Genomic DNA, 16603 nt, shown 5'->3' on the forward strand with positions numbered 1-16603 from the left:
GTCCAAGGGACTCTCAAGAGCCTTCTCCAACACCACAGTTCAAAAGCATCAATTTTTCAGTGCTCAGCTTTCTTCACACTCCAACGTTGACATCCATACATGACCACTGGAAAAACCATAGCCTTGACCAGACGGACCTTTGTTGGCAAAGTAATGTCTCTGCTTTTTAATATTGACTGTATGCCAATACAAAATTGGGCTGCTGGCTCAGAGGGTAAAGAGTCTGCCTGCAATTTAGGAGACCCAGATTTGATCCCTGGGTCAGGAAGATCCCCTAAAGAATGGAATAGCAACCCACTCCAGTATTCCTGCCTGGAGAATTCCATGGACAGAGGAGCCTGGCATATTCCAGTCATAGCGTTGCAAAGAGTTGGACCCAGCTGAGTGACTAACACTTTCTTTTCAATAGAAAATACAAAGACTAAAAAAATAAAATAAAAATAAAAATAAAACCATGCAGATAAAAAATAAAGCTTCCTTAGATAGATTATCCCTTTATTATCTTATTTAGCAGTGTGATATTGCACAGAACCAGTGTTTAATTCTGTAGTATCAAATAACCTTGAAGTACCCCACTTGACCACATGAATCATTTTTATTTATCCAATGCAACTGAAAATTTCAAACACTCCCTCCTTTTTTTAACCCTACAGTAGGTTAATGCATACTGAGGTTAAGGATGCTCATGTATTTTTTAAGTTTTCAGTGACTTGTCTATGTGAATACCTTTATTTTCCATCTTAAGAAATGAGAGAATATAAATTTGAAATACAGTGAAAGATGGCCACTACTGAAATATGGCAGTCTTAGTTTAAAATAAAAAAGCCTTGGGCTTGTGTAATTAATGTTTAGAGAAATTTTATTGGAAGAAATTTTAAGAGAAGTTGACGTGAAGACAGAAGCAGAGGGATGTTTGAAGATGCTGCTGGATTCATATAGGAAGGAGGGCCCAGAGCCAAGGAATGCAAGGATTGCAGTTCTAGATGCAGAAGAGGCAAAGAGCAGGGGTGCTGTCCTAGATCCTTGGAGTGAGGCACACCAACATTTTGGTTGTGTCCAGGGAAACCCATTTCACATTTCTGACTCCATAGCTGTCAGAGAATAACTGTGCTGTTCTAAGTCCCTACATGTGTGTGCATGCTAAGCCACTTCAGTCATGTCCAACTCTTTGGGATCCTATGGATTGTAACCTGCCAGGCTCCTCTGTCCATTGGATTCTCCAGGCTAGAATACTGGAGTGGGTTGCCCTGCTCTCCTTCAGGGGATCTTTCCCACCAGGGATTGAACTCATGTCTCCTGCATTACAGGCAGATTCTTTACCACTAGCGTCACCTGGGAAGGCCTCTTAGTCCCTAATACTGTGGTTAATTATTTTAGCAGCAAAAAGAAGTGAATACAGGGAAAGACAGGCAAGCAGAAGGGGAGGAACAAAGGGAGATATTAGACAGAGTGGAGGAGGGAAGTCTGCTGGGCAGGAGGCAGCAGATGAGGCAGGCTAGCAGGTGGGCAGATCGAAGCAGGAGTGGGCACAGAGGCAAGGACAGGAGCAAGTGACAGTAAGACAGGATGGCAGGCAGGGGCCCTCAGAGCTTGTCCTTGTCCTCAGCTGGATCAGAGGAGCTTCCTGTGCTGTAAGTGGATCCCATTTTTGGATCTCAGCACAGTGACTGAAAGGGGCACAGGGCTCCTGGAGGGATCCGGTGACAGCTCAAAACGAAGCAAGGTCAGGGTCACGGCCACCTTCAACTCATTCATGGCAAACTGCTTCCCGATGCAGTTCCTGGATTGGGAGCTAAAAAGGAAGCAAGCAGAGGCTTCTAACCCCTGCTGAGAACAGGGATTCAGGGCTGTCCTCCACGTGGCCCAGCCCTGATCCCTTCCTTACATGAAACACTGAACTCACTACGCAAGCCTTGGTCCAGAGTTTCCCCCTGATCTATGACAAAGCCCACCTCTCTAAGGACTAGCTCGTAACTCCTAATTCTGCTCTCAGCAGGAAATCCTGCTGGGGAGCGTCCACACTCTAAGCCAGGCAGTCAAGTCAAATGTGTCAGGAAATGTGAAGTAGAACTTTGTTCACAGGTCCACAGGCAGTTTCTGCTTTCAGGCCAGGTCAGGCACTGTATGCGGTGAGGGGGGCCACACCCTCCAGTCCTTGTCTTCTATATGGAAACACAGGGACCTGAATCCCCAGACATGACAAGACAGAATCAGTAAGGAAGTCAGAATGGCAACAGGACATCATGTCTGTCATTTTTATAAAAATGTAATTTTATTTATTTGGTTAGTTTTGGTTGTGATGGGTCTTTGTTACTATGTGGGCTTTTCTCTAGTTGTGGAGAACAGGGGCTACACTCAAGTTGCAGTGCACAAGCTTCCCATTGCACTGGCCCCTCTTGTTGCAGCACAGTCTCCAGAGTTCGTGGGCTTCAGTAGTTGCAGCACGGGGACTCAGAAGTCGTGGCTCCCAGGCTCTAGAGCACAGGCTGTGGTGCACGGGCTTAGTTACCCTGTGGTATGTGGGATCTTCCTGGATCAGGGATGGATCTTCCTGGATCTGGGATCGAACCCTCATCACCTGCATTGACAGACTGATTCTTTACCACTGAGTCACCTGGGAAGCCCCACCCCACCCCATGTTTGTTTTGAATAGCGATATTTGTTTCTTTCACTTTTATGTTCCAATTTTCTAGTACAGGACTTGGCACACACTGACAGGCTTAATACATAGTTTTATAGTTGAACAGTGTTAATTAAACGGAAAAAACCAACCCAGACTGAAATGAGTATAGTAAACATTAACTCTGACCTAGGGATAGAGCTGCCTACTCCCCTCTGTCCTCTAGTGGCAACCCCATCAAGGGCAGACATGTCTACAAGAAAGGACTGGACCCTGGCAGAAGCCAAATTCCAGAGTACATTCTGGAAGATTCTTTGCCTCAGACCTGTTTTATGAACATTGAGTCACCAACTGAAAATTTCACAGAATTATGGATTTAGGAAAAAATATGTTTCTGCTAAGAAAGATATAAAGTTGTGGAAGTTACTATTTCAGTGGAGGATCTATAGCCATTAAGGTTTTCAGAGCATACATTTAGGGAGTGTATTATCCAGGTCAACAGCTATTTCAAGGGTGCCTTATATTTTACATGCGATGGACTTTTCAAATGCTAGTGTCAAATTCAAAATAGTTTTGACTTGTCCTTGACTGTCTTCCACTTAATGCTTTTTGCCAATATTAGACTGTTTGGATTTTAGGACTGTGGAATATAAGCCCTGCTACACATAAAGAATTTTAACAGCTGGGAAACGTGTAATGTTTATAGGAATATGCAGCCAAAATTTCCTTCAGATGGACTACAGAAATAGAGAACACACACATGACTGTGTAACTTTCTTCAAATGGCAACTGTAACTGATCACAGACATGACTTGAAGCCTCAGGGCACAGAGGGCAGCTGGAAATCCAAACTCATGCAAACACAACAGATACAGTGAGGGGCTAGTTGATGAATTAAGCAGAAAAGGCAGTGGGCTGGACTAGGAATGTGGTAAAAGAGAGAAACACTTTTAAAGATGACTGATAATTGTGAAAACAAACATCTGAAGTTCAACTTTCATAAAAACTTCTAAAACTAAAAAGTCATACTCTTTTTTTAAAATATAAATTTATTTTAATTGGAGGCTAATTACAATATTGTAGTGGTTTTGCCATACATTGACATGAATCCACCATATGTGTACATGTGTTCCCCACCCTGAACCCCCCTCCCCCCTCCCTCCCCATCCCATCCCTCTGGGTCATCCCAGTGCACCAGCCCCGAGGACCCTGTCTCATGCATCAAACCTGGACTGGCGATTCGTTTCACATATGATAATATACATGTTTCACTCTAAAAGTGAGGAAAATCCAAGAATAATTTAGATAGGCCACTGACATGGAAATGTGGCCAGTCATTGTGGATGTCAGGAGGTCAATATCTCCGTGGCAGGCCCTGATGGAATTTTTAAACATGGAGACCCATGCCTTCTTCTTAACAAACACATCAGCATACAAGAACATAACTGCGTATACTTCATATGAATGTAGACAGTCACACACATCGGGTAGCAACCAGTCACACATCTTCCCCAAGTACAAAGGCCTCACCTGGATCATCCTGAGAAGGGGAGGAAGGCATGGTTGTGTCCAGCAGAACCCGGTGCAGACTAGGATGGGTCAAACACCTGAAGAGAGAGTACCGGGGCCAGGACAGGTGAGGTCAAACTCCTCCCACCAATCCACCAGGGGACAAGTATCACAGAGCAGGAGCCAGTGAAGGAGTTGGTGTGGAGAGAGCATCCAGTCCCCTTCTCCTGTGGCCATGATACTGAAGAGGAAAATTTAAAACCTTGCATCCAGCTGGAAATAACCTCATGCTCTTTCTGTTTCTGCAACTCAGCTAGCTCCTGAAAAGTCATGTAAATTACATAGTTTCAGGAAGACAGAAACTTACAATGCTAGGAGCTGAAACTTACCTCCCTCACCCTTGTCAATTACCCAGCCCCTGTACTCCTACTTAACCATGTTTGTTTGTGGAAAGGTCAGGCATCGCCTCTGCTGTGTCCTAACTGCTGCTTCTGCCTGCATGAGACCCCTAGTTTGAACTTGTCTATAAAGAGTTAGAGATGCCCACTAAAGTCTGGTGTCATGCACAGTCTATAAAAACTCTGTAACTCGGTTGTTCAAGCCTTAGAACTAGAAGTGTTAACTCCTCTGGGCTCCAGCGTAGTAAACCTGAGTTTTCCAACTCTCCGAATGTGGTGCTTGGTTTCTCAACAGACAAACTTCTGCAACAGTATCTGAAGGAAATGGTGGTCTTACAAGACAGGCAGGCTGGGAATGACAAAGCACATGAGCAGAGATTAGGACTAGCTGACCATGGCCCCGAATTGAGCAGTAAAATAATTCACAGGTTACATTTAGGAGCAACTCAGGTGACAACCTATATTTATCAAAGTGCCATCATGGCCCTTGGGGAATGTGAAGTAACTCATTTAATCCTCACATAGCCCTCAAGGAAGGCAGTCCTGTCCCCATGATAAGATGAAGCCCCTGAGCCTCCAAGAGGTAAGGGATGTGTCTGTGATCACAGAACTGGGAAGGGGCAGGGCTGGGATTCAGACCCACTGGGAGGTGAGCCAGTGGGTGGCCTCCAGCCGTGGCAGGGCTCTCAGACCTCATCATCAGCTGTCTCTGCCACCCATCAGAGGGCTCCTCTGAGACTGGACCATCTGACCCATAACAGTGGAGTTCCTGATCCTTCCTATACTTAGACCCCATATGAAAGAATCACACCTCCTCTGGCTTTGGTCTGCTCTTCTCTGAAGCCTTCACATCTCAAGGAATTAGACTTTTAGTGTCTATTACAAGACAACATTCAGGAGCAAACATTTGTTTGTTGACCTTTCTATGTGTTCAGGTTCTGTGTCATGCATTTCATACACCTTATCTGAGTTCAGTTCAGTTGCTCAGTCGTGTCTGACTCTTTGTGACCCCATGAGCTGCAGCACTCCAGGCTTCCCTGTCCATCACCAACTCCCAGAGCTTGCTCAAACTCATGTTGTCCCCTTCTCCTTCTGCCTTCAATCTTTCCCATTGTAAGGTAAGGAGGTTAGAGAAGGCGAGGTTCAGAAAAAGAACGAGACCAGCACTTTACAGGAACAGATCACCTTTAATGAGGCGAAAAGGGGCAGCAGTCAGATAGATTAGCGAGCTGCTGCACTTATCCAAGAAAAGAGTGAATATATATAGGCATGTATGTGGAAAGTTACTGTCTTAAGGGGGCCTGTTCTTCTCCAAGGTTGTTTGGAGTAGTTATCTCTTAAACGGCTGGGGCAAGGAATTTTGGAGATCAGCCAGAGTCTGGACCAGCTGGGAGCTGGGCATAATCAACCTTAATGTCCATTTTTTTCTTCAGGTGAGAGAGTTCTTTGTTTTGCATAGAATGGTGGGGGGACCTGGAGGGGACTTTTAACTCCAGGCTATTTTGAGCCTTGTAACTTTCCTTCATTCCAGACCCTAAGGAATATATAGAAAAAGAGAAAGAGAGGTGGGCGCCATTAATGTTTAAGGCTTCTTCATGCTGATAAATCAGGGTCAGGGATTAGTGGTCTGGGAGGAAGGGAGTCTAAGGCTCATAGTGTTGATTTTTTACTTTAGCCATTAGGGTCTCAAGCAAAAGAACAGTCTTGACTTGGTCTCGGGAAATGGCTTGGATTTGGTCTTGGAGGAATCTCTGGAAAAGATTAAGCAAACAATGTCCACAGGTGAGAAGGAGGATGATAAAAATGAATGGTCTGAGAAGGGGTAAAATTTATAAAAGGTTTTTTGTAGACACAGGCTGGAGACGTAATTTTCAACGTGTTCGAGCGTGGATCCTTGAGGACTCGAGACCCAGATACCTGCTGGAAGTTGTTTCAGGAATAATTGTAGCTGTGAAACCGACAGGCTCATCTGTCGCCAGTTGGGGCTGGTGGAAGTCGTGAGAACTTTAGAGTTGTAGGGCCTGTGTGAGAAACTTGATAAGTATTAGTCTGGCAAAAGCATTTTCATCATTGGGCTGCATAACCTTTTTTTTTTTAACCGGGTGATGTGTACCCAAGGGGTGATTTCTTTTAATTTTGTAGCAGTAGGGGTTAGCAGAATTACCATGTAGGGTCTTTGCCATTTGGGGGTTAGATCTGAGTGGGACTGAACTGTCATATAGACTTTGTCTCCTATTTGAAGGGATGGGTATGGAAGATTGGGGTGTGGTCGAGGGAGTAAGTTATTCATATGTTGCCAAAGGGCATCTCATATCTGGGCAAGTAAAGGAAAAGGAAGGTGGAAGGTGGTTTGGGACTGTCTTGGGAGGGGGGAAGACCCAAAGGTATTATGGGCCTCCCATACATGGCCTCGAATGGACTGACATTTAAGGGTTGTTTTTTTTTTTTTTTTTTTTGGTAAGGCCTGGAACTTTAAGAGGGCTAAAGGGAGGAGTTTAGTCCAGTCTTGATGAAGTTTGATTGTTAATTTGGTCAGAGTTTCTTTTAGGACTTGGTTGGCTCTCTCTACCTTACTGGAAGATGAGGGATGATAAGGAATATGAAACCCCTAAGGAACTGGAAGGGCTTGTGCAATATTTTGGGTGATTTGGGATGTGAATGGGGGCCCGTTGTCAGACTGGAGGGAGGAAGACATTTCAAACCTTGGGAGGATTTCAGTAAGAATAAGCTGAGCCACAGTAGGGGTTCATTTGTTAGTAGTCAGAAAAGCTTCAACTTGTCTAGAAAATGTATCTACAAAGACTAGGAGAAATGTAACCCTTTTTACAGGTGGCATGTGGGTGAAATCTATCTGTCAGTCTTGTGCAGGAAGATGTCTGAATTTGGTGGGTGGGGAAAGGAGGGGGGCGAATGTTAGGGTTTGTCTGCTGACAAATAGTACAAGTTTGGGTCAGATTATTTAAATAAGTCACATTGTCCTTAGTCAGTTTAATAAAGTTCTGAAGGAAAGCCTGAAGTAGTTTTGCAGAGGGGTGGAAAAGCGAATGTAAATATGAAAGTAACGTGTGGATGTTAGGCTCATCAATTTGGGCTATAATAAAGACAGGACTAACAGAGGCGGCCTGCCGCTTTATGTCCTGATCTGTTATGTTGTTATAAAAGGAGATAGGACTATGTCGCTGATGTCTCCAGCAATGTATTACAGCAGCTTGTTTTGGGAGCTGAGCTGCATGGAGGAGTTCAGAAATAAAAGAAGCATTGAGAATAGGTGTGTTTTCGTAAGTGAGGAATTTCCTCTCCCTCCAGATTATAATGTTAGAATGTAATATGTTATAGACATATTTGGAGTCAGTGTAAATGTTTATCTTTTGGTCTTTGGCTAGGGTCAAAGCTTGTGTAAGAGCTATCAGTTCAGCCTGTAGTGAGGATGTGTGAGTTGGAGTGTGGCTGACTTGATGAGGTGAGGAGGGATAACTTTGTTGGGCTGTCCCTGAACTATAGTGTATCGAGCCTCAAATGGGGCTTGTTTTTGGGCAGTGTCATCTGTGAACTAGGATGGAACTTTGGGGTCAGCAAGGGGCTGATCAGTTATATGTTTAAAAGGATTAAGTGTCATACCTAAGGTCTGAACACAGTCATGAAATAGGTGTTTTGTTTCTGGATCTGGTGTAGGAAGTAAGCTAGCAGGATTAAGAGGTTTACAAGGCATAAAAGAAAAGGATGGGTCAAGGAGGTGTGTGTGGAGGATTTGTAGTCGAGCAGGGGGCAGAGAAAGAAAAGCCCGATGGGAGAGTAAATCTTGGAAGGAATGAGGTGAGCGTACATTTAGAGGAGCATTTCGGGTTAGTTTTTGGGCTTCAGTTATTACAAGGGTGGTTGCAGCTATGTAGGAGGGGGTTCTGTTGTAGCGGACGTGAGTAATAAGCTAGTGGGGTTAAGGGGAGAGCAGGGGGAGAATGAGACCTGAGGGTCGAGGAGAAAGGCATGTAGGACCTGTACCCTGGAAAGGGGAAGGGAGAGGAAAGCCCGATGGGATAGTAAGTCTCGGAAGGTGTGTGGAGAAAAGACTGTTAAAGGGGCATGTCTAGAGAGATTATTTGCTTCAGGTACGAAGGCTGCGGTAGCAGCCATGGCCTGTATGGAGGGAGGCCACCCATTGGTCACCATGTCAAGCTGTTTTGACTGATAGTCTATGGGAGCCCAGGGGTCTCCAGCCCACTAACATAGAAGTCCCAGGGCCTGTCCTTGGTTGGAATGGGCAAAGAGAGAGAATGGCATGGTGTGATCTGGCCAGTGGAGAGTTGGCACTCGGAGGAGGCTCTGGGTGAGCAGGCAAATAGGATTGTCCAACGAGGAAGGGTTAAAGAGGGGCTCATCTAGACATCTTTTAGTTGCTTCATAGAGTGGCTTTGCAATGAGGGAGAAGTTAGGGATCCAGATACGGAAAAAGTTTAGGAGGCAGAGAATAGACTGGAGTTCTCTTTTTGTTTTTGGAAGTGTACAGTTAATTAAGGCCTGGATTCTATCTGGGGGAATAGTTTTTTGTTGGTGGGATATGGAGAGCCCCAGGAGGTGACATTTGTCTGTACTACTTTGTCCTTGGATTGGGACACCCGATAACCCCAGGATCCCAGGGCCCCAAGGAGTTTGGCAGTATGTTGGAGGCAGAGTTTTTGGGTTGGGCTACAAAGGAGGAGGTCATCTACATATTGGAGGAGAAGACTTGGGGCTAGGTCAAGTGTCTGTAGGTCCTTTTGTAAAGCCTGTCCAAAAAAGTGTGGGCTGTCTCTGAACCCCTGGGGGAGAACTGTCCATGTTAGTTGTTGGGAAACATGAGTCTCGGGGTCTTGTCAGGTGAAGGTGAAAAGGGGTTGGGGGGGGTGGATGGGGATGGTTAAAAAGGCATCTTTGAGATCCAATACCATGAATTGGGTTGCAGTTGGGGGTGTGGTAGACAGAAGGGTCTAAGGGTTAGGGACTACTGAGAATGTCAGCATGATGGCCTCATTGATTTTTCACAGATCCTGGACCAGTCTCCAAGAGTTTTGTCTCTTCTTTACTTCCAGAATAGGGGTGTTGTGTGGTGAATGGGTAGGAATTAAGACAAGAGGCCTGAAGAAGATGGTCTATGATAGGCTTAAGTCCCTTGTGGGCCTCCGGGGTGAGAGAGTACTGTTGTTGGGTGATTATAGTCAAGGGGTCCTTTAGGGTGATGTGGACTGGGGGATGATGTTTGGCTATGGATGGGTGATCAGTGTCCCAGACTTGGGGGTCTAAGGTGGGTTGATATAAGGGAAGGTTAGGGGTGAGGGATAGGGATGGTCTAGGTGCCACCTGCATGCAGAATATAGAGACTGTTATCAGGATGGGGGGGGTATGGTAATAAAGACTCCCAATTTGGATAACAAATCTCTCCCTAGGAGTGCCATTGGGCACTGAGGCATTATGAGGAAAGAGTGTATGAGGGTCGATTTTCTAAATTGACAGAGTAATGAAGGGCTGATTTTTGGCCTTAAGGGAACTCCAGAGACCCCCTTGATTGTGGGTTCTGAGTCTTGAGTTGAGTCAGAGTAGGATGTTAAGAGAGAGAAAGCGGTTCCAGTGTCTATTATAAAGTAGGTCTTTTTTTTCAGCCACTACCCGTCTACCATAAGTTCTGAACTCGTGACACAGACCAGGGGGCTGGAACCCGGGACCCGTCATTGGAACAACTCTCGTAGGGTTGGGCTGGGGTTTTGGGGAGAAGTGGGGATGTCTCCAGGGGCGCCAGGGTGTCCCTGTGGACATTTCACTCTCCAGGTCTGGGAGGTAGGGACCTCCCCAGGGGTGTCAGGGCATCCCTGGGGACAATCCACCTCTCAGTGTCCCCACTGACCACAGGTTGGGAATGTTTTTGTGGGGGGCCGTGGGTTTAGGCATGGTTTTGTCCAGTGTCCTGACTGGTTGCATCGGAAGCAGGGTCCGGGAGGGAGTCTTAAGTTTTAGTCTGGGATGACTTGGGCCGGGTTGATCTCTTCTCTTAACTGCTGCTGCCAAAAGGGCATATTTAGCTTTTCTCTCATGGTCTTTTTCTCTCTTAGCCTCTTCCTCTCTATTACTGAACACCTTGAAGGCTACTTCTAGAAGATCTCTTTGGGGGGTCTCAGGGCCCTTTTCTAGCTGGCGTAGTTTTCAGCAAATATCAGGGGCTGATTGGCTTATGAACTGGACATGTAGGTACCCAAGTCTGACGGGGATGGAAATATCTAGATTAGTGTGTTTTTGGACTGCCTCAGGAAGCCGTAAAAGAAAAAGGGTAGGATTTTTATCTTTTTTTTGAGTCACTTCCCTAATCTTATCGTAGTTAATATGAATGTGAGAGCTTTTTAGTATTTTTTCTAGTAAACAGGTGATCATGATTCAGGTACTGGATGTCAGCATCGCCTGTTTGATATGTCCACCATGGCTCAGTTAAAGGGACTATATCCTCAACCATCAGATTAGTCTTATCTTGGTTATGGAGCTGATCAGCATGAGTCCGGGCTGTCTGTCATATCCGTTTCTTTTTATCAGGAGTTAAAGTGGCGTTTCAGTTCAGTTCAGTTCAGTTACTCAGTCGTGTCTGACTCTTTGTGACCCCATGAATTGCAGCAGGCCAGGCCTCCCTGTCCATCACAAACTCCCCGAGTCCACACAAACCCATGTCCATCAAGTCAGTGATGACATCCAACCATCTCATCCTCTGTCGTCCCCTTCTCCTCCTGCCCCCAATCCCTTCCAGCATCAGGGTCTTTTCCAATGAGTCAACTCTTTGCATCAGGTGGCCAAAGTATTGGAGTTTCAGCTTCAGCATCAGTCCTTCCAATGAACACCCAGGACTGATCTCCTTTAGGATGGACTGGTTGGATCTCCTTGCAGTCCAAGGGACTCTCAAGAGCCTTCTCCAACACCACAGTTCAAAAGCATCAATTTTTCAGTGCTCAGCTTTCTTCACACTCCAACGTTGACATCCATACATGACCACTGGAAAAACCATAGCCTTGACCAGACGGACCTTTGTTGGCAAAGTAATGTCTCTGCTTTTTAATATGCTATCTAGGTTGGTCATAACTTTCCTTCCAAGGAGTAAGCGTCTTCTAATTTCATGGCTGCAATCACCATCTGCAGTGATTTTGGAGTCCCAAAAATTAAAGTCTGACACTGTTTCCAACTGTCGCCCCATCTATTTCCCATGAAGTGATGGGACCAGATGCCATGATCTTAGATTTTAGGATGTAATAAAGATCATTTTAGGTTAAATGATATGTGTAAGGCAGAGGAATTTTTTCTGTATCTGGTAGGATTTTTTGAAAAGGATCCCAATTTTTTTTTTTTTCAATTTGGCTCATATCAGAAATCGAGAAAGGCACATGAACCCATGTAGGGCCCTCTGGTCCCACTACCTCTCTGAGAGGAAATGTGTTTGCTTTAGGTCCTGGCCAATGGAGGTGGGAATCTTTTGGGGGGTTTTGGAGTCATCGCTTTCTGTTTTGGAGGAGGAAGGGCTAGAGGATGGGGTCTCATCTCCAGAAGCTTTTTCTCCAGGGCAGTAGGGAGGAGGCTCATCTGTCTGGTCAAATTGGGGGCTAAGGGTTTTAGATTTGGAGTCTTTTGTAATGGAGGGGGAGAGAGAGCAGAGGAGGATTTGATAGGTAGAACAGTCTTTGTAGAGAGAAGGACTGCGTTAAGGTCTCAGAAGGCTTGAATATAGGGGACCTTTGGCCATTTGCCATTCTGTTTGAGGAAGTTAGTGAGATCTGATAAAATACTGAAATTGAAAGTCCCTAACTCAGACCAGTGGTTTTGGTTGTCTAATTGGTATTGAGGCCAGATCTGTATACAGAGTTGTTTTAAGCGGTTAGCTTTGAGTTCAGTGAGTGAGAGTGATCTGAGATTTTTGAGAACACAGGCCAGAGGGGAATCTTTTGGGACAGATTGGCCAGACCCCATAATTGAAAGGCAAGCAGAGGCTCCTATTGGGAACTTGAGTCATCACCCATAGTTGCAATCGGAGTTACGAGAAGAGAGTTCTGTGTCGAGGTGGAGCGTCCCCTACTGTTGTCTACAGAGTGGCCCTAGGCCAGGGGTCCCTGGGACCCAGAGAGGACTGGGTTCTAGGGCGCCTCTAGAACACCGTCTGGATCTTACCTTAATCCAGGGGCCAGCTCGAGTGGAATGTTGCATGTAGAGTGGCCGAATGGCAAAAGGCCTCTGTCCTGGAGTAGGTCAGTCTTGTGGAAAAGAAAGTGTAGAGAAAAGAGGAAGAGAGAGAGACAGGCCAATATTTGTCAGGTTACGTGGAAAATCAATAAAGCCCTTACACAGGACTTGTACCGCTCAAGAAGGCACAGGGCGTCCTCTCGAGGAGGTCTTCAAAGCCCGGGTGGGAAAGTGAGCTCGGCAGGCTTCCACGCTCTGAAGAGCTGGCTGTGGAGAACGAGAAGGAACCTCAACCTCCCGGGTTTCGGCACCAAAAATGTGAGGTAAGGGAGTTAGAGAAGGCGAGGTTCAGAAAAAGAACGAGACCGGCACTTTACAGGAACAGATCACCTTTAATGAGGTGAAAGGGGGCAGGAGTCAGATTAGTGAGCTGCTGCACTTACCCAAGAAAAGAGTGAATATATATAGGCATGTATGTGGAAAGTTACTGTCTTAAGGGGGCCTGTTCTTCTCCAAGGTTGTTTGGAGTAGTTATCTCTTAAACAGCTGGGGCAGGGAATTTTGGAGATCAGCCAGAGTCTGGACCAGCTGGGAGCTGGGCATAATCAACCTTAATGTCCTTGTTTTTCCTCAGGTGAGAGAGTTCTTTGTTTTGCATAGAATTGTGGGGAGGACCTGGAAGGGAGTTTTAACTCCAGGCTATTTTGAGCTGTATAACTTTCCTTCACCCATCATCAGGGTCTTTTCTAATGAGTCAGTTCTTCGCATCAGGTGGCCGAAGTATTGGAGTTTCAGCTTCAGTATCAGACCTTCGAATGAATATTCAGAACTGATTTCCTTTAGGATTGACAGGTTTGCTCTCCTTGCAGTCCAAGGGACTCTCAAGAGTCTTCTCCAACACCACAGTTCAAAAGCACCAATTCTTCAGTGCTCAGCTTTCTTTATGGTCCAACTCTCAAATCCACACATGACTACTGGAAAACCATAGCTTGACTAGACGGATGTTTGTTGGCAAAGTAATGGCTCTGCTTTATAGTATGCTGTCTAGGTTACTCATAGCTTTTCTTCCAAGGAGCAAGTGACTTTACAGAGTAAATAATTACCTTAAGTTGGATACAATAGTCATGTCATCCCACAACTGGAAAAGCACATGTGGATTTCTGATGTACCACGTGGTCCTACAGAGTGATTAGCTGAGTGGTGAGATGAAGTTCATACATGCAGGTAAGGAATGTCCATCAGGGAAGGTAGATTGGCTTGCTGAACTCTCTGCCAGTAACTGGTACTGGTGGGTAGAATCTCAGTGCCTCCTTGATGCACATGGTGGTGTAGGGCATCTGGTCCAGATGGTCCCCAAAAGGAAGCCCATCTGAGGGCAAGCCAGACTGGACAACCAGGGATTCTCTCTACTTCAGGTGGGACAGGATTCTTCCATCTCCGGGACACTCACCAGGTGATGGAGGTGCCATCCCCCAGGAGGCTCTGGATCTCTTCCAGGCACCTCTGCTGATGCACAGGGTGGGAGACCAGAGCATAGAGGATCCAGGAGATGCCACTGGCTTTGGTGTCATGACCCTTGAACATGAACTTTTCCACCTCGGCATAGAGGTCCTTGTCAGATAAGCTGCTCACATTCTCCATCTGTGGAGGCAGGGTCAGAGTGCAGGGTCTGCCCTTCCTGTGTGCTTCTGACCAATGGCTCAGGCCTCTCCTGCCCACACTCACTCTGGCAAAGAGGAAGATGTCCAGGAAGTCCAAGGGCCTGCATTTCCTCTCCTTCTCTAGCTCTCCCTCCTTCTGCAGGTGAGACTTTCTCCCCTTGATCACTGCATCTGTCCCAGAAGAGTGCTTCCCAGCCAGAGCTCAGGACTCTGGGGGCCCAGATGCAGCCTCACCATAGTCCCAAATTCTTATCTCTATATGGCAGTAGCACATGTGTGTTGAGGTGTGTGTCACATAAGATGGGTAATAATGTGTCCATGTGTCTGCAAGAGGGAACAGGCTTGGCTGTATAAGGGAGTTTCAGCACGTGACAAGTACACTTCTAGTGTGTAATGTGTGTGTCTCTGGGACTGAACGCATTATTCTGGGGGGCTGTGTCTGATGGATGTTTGATGGATATATCTGTTTGACAGTGAGCTGTGGATTGAGATTGGTGTGATATGTGCAGATGACAGAGTAGGCATGAGCCCCACGGAGGACTTCAGGATATCATGGTGGAAGGCTGGGGTCAGTATCCACTGGTATTGGAACCAGATCTGCCCCTCCAACAGGAGAAAACAATTCCCTGACCACAGATGGGTATGGGGAGGGGGCGGTCAGGGAGACTGGATCAGGGGGGTGACTGGGGACTACATAGGAGGAACCAACATTGTTAGAAGGAGGTGTGTGACAGGAAAAAGCAGGAAGGCCAGTACATTTCAGGAAAGTGAATTTCCAAAATGGCTGTTCCATTAAGATGTGACAGTTTGAGATAAATGTTGAGAAAGAGTAGGAGAAACAAGGACCTATGCTCAATATTTTGTAGTAACCTATAAGGGAAAGGAATCTGAATCCTTGTGCTGTACACCTAACACTGCAGAACAAGGTAAATCAACTACATGGGAATAAAAGGTTTTTAAAAAGAGTTATAAAAAACTCATATATGTTTGAAATATAATCACATTCTGAAAACATTTAAAAATCTCTTTCCTTTGATAGTCATTATTACTTATGCATTGTACAGAAAAAATTAAGAAAACTGAGACATCTCAGAAGTTTTATCCATAGTGATAGGTCATGAAAGAATCTCCTCCTTTCTACTATACAAAGAATAATATTGTGCAGCTTATAGGGCTATTTTTTTAATTAAAAAAAATTTAAATTTATTTTAGTCTGTTTGGTTGTGCTGGGTCTTCTTTGCTACATGCAGGGTTTCTCTATTTGTGGTGAGTGGGGGAACACATCTGGCACTTAATAACAAGAGTTCATGTTACTAAGAGTACTTGTTATCTCTTATTCTTTAGATATGAGAAAATACTTCAGAGGGTTGTTGCTACTACCATGACAATTTATAATAGTAATAATACTATGAGCTGCCTTCCCTTCCTGATTCAGCTATCAATTTGTCTCACCCACCGCAAAGTTGCTTCCCATCCCTGACTCTCTCAGGCTTCAAGGATGGCTGGTAGAGAGTCAGGTACTGATGCTGAAGGGCCAGTCTCCATTGGAATTTCAGGACCAAGTGGCATGTACCCAAGAGGGAAGATTTGCTCTTGCTGGCATGGGGGTTTCATTCCACCTGTCCTTTGCAGGACTACCTTCATGTCATCAGGGTCAGAGGTCACAGGGCTAACCTTGCTCACCTATAGAAATTGAAGATGAATACATGGGAATTTCTCTATCCTTTTCAGAAGTTGTTGCTGTTTAGTCGCTGTTTCTGTTCCTCTAGAACTATAACAAGAGCAAAAAATAAAAAAAACAGCAGCAACTCTGTTTTAAGGTCAAGTGCTTGAGGTAAGTTTTAATGTTTACACAGGCATGGCTAGATGGTTCTGAATGTATCCACAGAGATCAAAGACTAGAACTGATAAGCCAGACTTGGATCGAGACTTCTAATATCTCTCCAGAACTTGGCCTAATATCTGATTTAGTTTCCTTGTTTGTTTCTCATTCAGAATTGCCATTAGAACTTTATACACTATGAGCGCTTGACAAATGTTCAGGGATTAACTCCATGGAGTACAAAACATTTTCATAGGCTTACGTAATGCTCAAGGCAAACCTGTATGAGGGGGGATTATTACTTGATCTTGTTTCACTGAAGAATGAGGAAACTCATGTAAAAGATATATACCCATGTGAGCTCATTTAAACCCAAAGCTGCTGACCCCATGGTGTCCTTCCCAGGATTCCCAAG

At 45.4% G+C, this 16603-nt stretch overlaps 1 pseudogene; it reads right to left on the reverse strand.

Moving 5' to 3' along the window:
* Nucleotides 1–1611: 1611 nt before the first annotated feature.
* Nucleotides 1612–15840, reverse strand: LOC122436503 (annotated as a pseudogene).
* Nucleotides 15841–16603: the final 763 nt, after the last annotated feature.

Source organism: Cervus canadensis, unplaced genomic scaffold (genome assembly GCF_019320065.1).
Source record: "Cervus canadensis isolate Bull #8, Minnesota unplaced genomic scaffold, ASM1932006v1 Scaffold_023, whole genome shotgun sequence".
In the NCBI taxonomy this organism is placed as follows: Eukaryota; Metazoa; Chordata; class Mammalia; order Artiodactyla; family Cervidae; genus Cervus; species Cervus canadensis.